General features: G+C 42.6%; 1 long non-coding RNA gene across 1 annotated transcript; it reads right to left on the minus strand.

Annotated features, from left to right (window-relative positions):
- Positions 1-2,944: 2,944 nt before the first annotated feature.
- On the minus strand, positions 2,945-4,276 carry LOC142157703 (uncharacterized). Its single transcript, XR_012692576.1, has 2 exons — positions 4,139-4,276; positions 2,945-3,661 (listed from the first exon to the last, which is right to left on the minus strand). It is a non-coding gene; the product is annotated as an uncharacterized LOC142157703 (long non-coding RNA).
- Positions 4,277-5,121: the final 845 nt, after the last annotated feature.

Here is a 5,121-nt window from a genome sequence, read left to right on the forward strand (position 1 = left end):
GACAAGCTGCAACTGAGGTTAAGACACCATCACCCACAGGTAGTAAAAGCTGTAAGAACAGGTAAGAGATAGCCAGTCAAGAGGAGTAAGAGTTATTATTTTCATTTTAAAAAAAAGTCAACCATTTAATGAGCTGTGAAATATGTATTGAGAGAGTAAGGGGGCAAGCTGAAGCTTTGCTTAGTGCACCAAGAAGCCTTGCACCGACCCTGAAGCTACTGTACATCTTATATCAACTTGTAACTTTAGGTGAGTACTAGTATATTGTTTCACATAAAAACCTACGGGATACATCTATCAGAAAGATTGGGCTATTTCATCATCAACGGAAATAAAGGAGTCTAAGGGAGAGGGTGGTATTCGACAGAGACCTCTGCAAGGGAGTTTGGACTTCACAGCTCCCTAACCGCAGGTCACATCCTCAAGGAGGAGATGCAATAAACTGCTGGTTGGTGTGACACAGGTAGTATCCCTCTGCAGCAGGATAGTGAACTGTAGCACCAGTGAGCAGAGAGTAGAGTCAGTTAGTAACACTGCAGCAGGATAATGAGCTGGAGCCAGACTAGAACATGTCTAGACAAGTGAAGAGACCTGAACATCTGGCACCCAGGTGAGGAGGCAGGGGCTTTAAATAGACAGGGCTGACAGGCAATTAGCTAATCAAATGAATGCATGGAGTTTTAAAAAGACCAAGGGGTAAATGTATGAAGCTCCGTGTTCTTCAACACCCGCGAGTTCAGCGTCTTCAGCGATTAAATTTAAAGCGGCGCTGCATTGTAAAGGGAAGTTTCCCTTTACAATGCAACGCCGCTTTAAATTTAATCGCCGAAGATGCTGAACTCGCGGGTGTTGAAGAACCCGGAGCTTCATACATTTACCCCCCCAAGGGGTAAATGTATCAAGCTGAGAGTTTTCCGGCGGGTTTGAAAAGGGGAAATGGTGCCTATAGCAACCTGTCAGATTGTAGCTTTCATTTTGTAGAATGTAGTATATAAATGATAGCTAGAATCTGATTGGTTTTCCAAACCCGCCGGAAAACTCTCATCTTGATACATTTATCCCCAGGTGTGAGCATGCTTAGTTCAGACCGGCAAGATGGCGCCCACCAGCACAAGCTGCATGGACCCGATGAGGAGAGCGCTGCAAGAGTTAGGTGAGAGCACCGGACCCCAACCGAGTGGAAATGGGTCCGGTGCCTGACATTAGGTCTATGGGACATGCAAAGATACGTATCCTGAAAGGTGTTTCTCAAGGAAATGCGTAAGTTAAAATAAGATGCATCACTAAGGGGAGTGGTTAACTTACATCTCCATGGGGCATGCTTAACTGCATCTCCACTCCTGTATTGTACTGAATTTATACATGAATCCTCAAAGCACTCTCGAATCTCACCTCTCCACTTTTATGTGAGTCACATTTTTAAGTTAGGCAAATGGACTTCTAAGTCTAAATCAGGCCCTTATTGAGGACGAGAATGTCTGGAACAGTGTGGGGAAAACAAGGTTACTTTTATATTGAGTTTTAATATATTTTAGGCATAGCGCTTCAAATTTTGGAAAAACACCTTATCCAGAAAATCCCAAGTCCCAATATTTATATATCCTGTACCTGTATTTGACATAAATGTAATGTCGTTTAAATTTCTATCACCACCCATAGCCTGGAATTGACAATTTTCTTTAAATTATGGTAGAGAAAACTCAGAGACTGTCTGTATTTTTTCAAGATACTACTAATTTTTACATATGCACAATTGTTTTGCGACCTATTTTTGGGACATGCGTGTAATGGTTGCAGAGTTTTGTAAAGACACAGCAAAAATTACTGACTATGTGCACCAGTGTGGTGGCAGTGTTAGAAAAAAACACAAGGAAAAGCAAGGTAATTTGATAAAGAATGAGGATTATTAATTATATCTGGTTATGCAGAAGGAGACTAAGGGCTAGATTTACTATCAGGCGTGTTTGTAAACCCGCCGACTTTCGGCGGGTTTGGCGGCGGTTTAGTCATCGCCGGATTTACTAAGGCTAAACCCGCCGTCCAAACGGCCAAAAATGATGTTTCCAAACCCGCCTCTGTATAAAGCGCCATGACGGTTTCAACAATGTTCTACATACAAACAGCCGGATTTACTATTAGGGGGTTTATAAAGCCGCCGGAAAACCGCCATTCAATAGACCAAAATGAAAGCGCTGCTTGTGAGCAGCGAGATTGTTCAAACAGTGTGCTGTTTGAACTATTTAGCCATTTCTAACATAAGAGAAAGAGCCATTTTGTGCAAAGTTTCCTCCTTTAGGATTGTATATGGGAAATGGGCAAACTGGCATGTAATTTGAGGTTTTTTGTTTTTTTTTCCCATCCTGTATTATTGAATCCTATTTACTGATGTAAAGGTTTACCGGCCACTCCACATGCATTTAAAGTGCGTACGAATCTGGAATCTTTGCCTGATGTGGACGTAGTACCAATGTTTGTACTCATGTAAACCAGGTTCCTAGATATATTTGGTGGGGTGCTTATGTATGCACCTGTTAAGGTGTCTGATATTATCCTGGCTTGCTGTCTGATACATAATCTAGCTTTACATCAACTTACCCCACCGATTATTGCAGTACACAGTGAACAAGTAGGGGCCCGTGTCCCATTTGGTGATGTGCAGAGCACACAGGGGGAGGCAGATTTGAGACCGTCTCATTACAAACTACTTTAAATGTAAGTGCATACAATAAAAAACATATATTGGTTTTTGATTTTATGTCAGTGCAATGGTTTTATTAATGGAATATTTTAATAAATAGAGGATAGTGTGTACTGTGAATGTTGTAATTGTTAAAATCCCTGTAAAGTGACAGTTAGAGGTCAATGTGTACGTGAAATTAGTGCATCGTTTTAAAGAAAACAGTATACTCTTGTTTAATGGGAAGAAAAGAAAGAATGATATGAATGAAATATAACTGCATTTATTGCATTACAACATAATAAAAGAAAAAGTATAACGCTTACACAACACATTCCCCAAGAATACATTTTTTGCCCTAGCGCCGTCTTTTCGCTGGCATATCACTGTGCTTAGCCCCACTCTCTACCCTCCCTCGCCCACCCCTGGTGCGAGCACCTCTCCTTGGAGGAGTGCTATGTGTGGATCTGCTCGGCGTACTAGCAGTACTGGTGGAGGCCGATGAAAAAGGGGCCGGCAAGCGGGCAATCAGTTCCTGCTGGAGTTGGCCTGCCAGCCGGATAACATTGGCATTCCCCTCACGAACGGAGGAATGCATGGCGTCCACAGACCCAGACATTTGGGCCAGCTGCACATTCGTCTGCTCCAAAGCGCTTGCCAGCCGGTTTATTGCAGCAGGGATTTGGCTAGTGGAGCGGTGTATTCGCCTCAACTGGGCCGCAATTTGTGACATGTGGCCAGTTTGCCTGTCCATGAACAATGTCTGTTGCTGCTGGAATGCGCCAATAGACAGCGCCATTTCTCTGGCTGGGTCCATAGTTTCAGGTGCAGGTTGGTGGTGTGATGGTTCAGCAGGGCCAGGTGAAACTTCCTGGAGGCCAGACACAGGGGCATCCACTGTTACCAGGGTGATGGTCGTTAGATCCTCTGGCTCAGGGGACATTTCCAGGGACTCCGCCTGAGGTGGCTGGTATGAAGAGGGCCCTGTGTATGAAAAATGACGGTAAGTATATAGTATATAATATGTTTGTATATTGCATTCTGAACACTGAATAGGAAAGAATATTCTTTAGCAACTACAGATTCTTTCACAATGTTTGCATTCCTGATTTCTAGTCCTATGCTACCTGCTTACGGATGCACTTATTATCCTTTTAAAACCCATTATCATTTGGACTGTGTAGTACATGCTGGGTTATTTTGACTAAACTGCATGCTATAAAAAGTAGAGATGTTGCCTATAGCAACCAATCAGATTTTAGCTGTCATTTTGTTGAATGCAATAAATAAAGTAAAGGTATATTCTGATGGGTTTCTATAGGCAACATATCAGTTTAGTAAAATGTAGCCCTAACTTCTCATTGCAAACAATAAAAAGGAAAAAAAACCAACATTGACAGCAACATTTGCACAGAAAATCAAGTAACTCCATTATTTCTCTCCTAAACAGAAATAACGCACCTGCTTGCTCGTCTGTGCCCGAATCTCTCGCTGAAGGTGGAGGTGTAGGTCTGGCACTGGGACTGAACTGCGGTCCTGGCGATTCTGGATGTATTAGAAAAAGCATACAATGTATTTCCAGAAAAAAACAATTTCCAAATATACTGTTTATTGCACAAATGTGTTTGCAATTTTTGTTTTTTTTTTTCTATGAGAAAAAAAAACCTTTACAAACTATTAGAGGCAAAAATACACTTTGAAAAACAAAAAAATAAATAAAAAAAAATAAGAAAAAAGTTTGCAAAGAGAAAAGCAGTTTTAAAAAGAGAAAAAAAAATATAAATACTGTTAGAGTAAAATATGCAAATAACTCACCAACTACTTGTCCAAAAGAGGGCGAATCCGTGTCTTGGACGTTTATCCCCTCGACAATCTCTGCCGGCATTATCTGGCGCAGCTCCTCCTCGTACGTTGTGTACTCAATACGAAGAGGGGGGCCACCACCCGTGCGCCTGGTTGCCCTCTTTTCCTGGGCCATCTTCTCTTTCAGCCTCCTTTTTATATCCGAAAACCGCTTGCGACAGTGCGCCACTGTCCTCTTTAGTGGGCCCACTGCGTTCACGGCATCACAGACACGCCCCCACAATTGGTGACGCCGCCTTAGAGGAGTCCGGGCTGCCAGGTTGCCTAGTATGACCTCATAACAGGGAACGATATTGTGCACCAACACACAATTCTCATCATGTGAGAAGCGCACATTCCTCCCTGTCTTGGTCTTCCTGCCCTGACCTGTCTTCTCAACCTCTCCCTCCTCTGACCCCTCAACCTCCATCTCCCTCTCCTCAGCCTGTTCTCCCCTCCTATCTCTGGACATAATGACAAATAAATGTCAAACACACAAAACACAGAAAGACTTACAAACACAAAAGACAAACTACACTAAGTACAGACACACTCTCAACACAGTCACACACAAGTAACACAGACAAAGGATAAGTCAAATA

Source organism: Mixophyes fleayi, chromosome 5, assembly GCF_038048845.1.
Source record: "Mixophyes fleayi isolate aMixFle1 chromosome 5, aMixFle1.hap1, whole genome shotgun sequence".
NCBI classification, from domain to species: Eukaryota; Metazoa; Chordata; class Amphibia; order Anura; family Limnodynastidae; genus Mixophyes; species Mixophyes fleayi.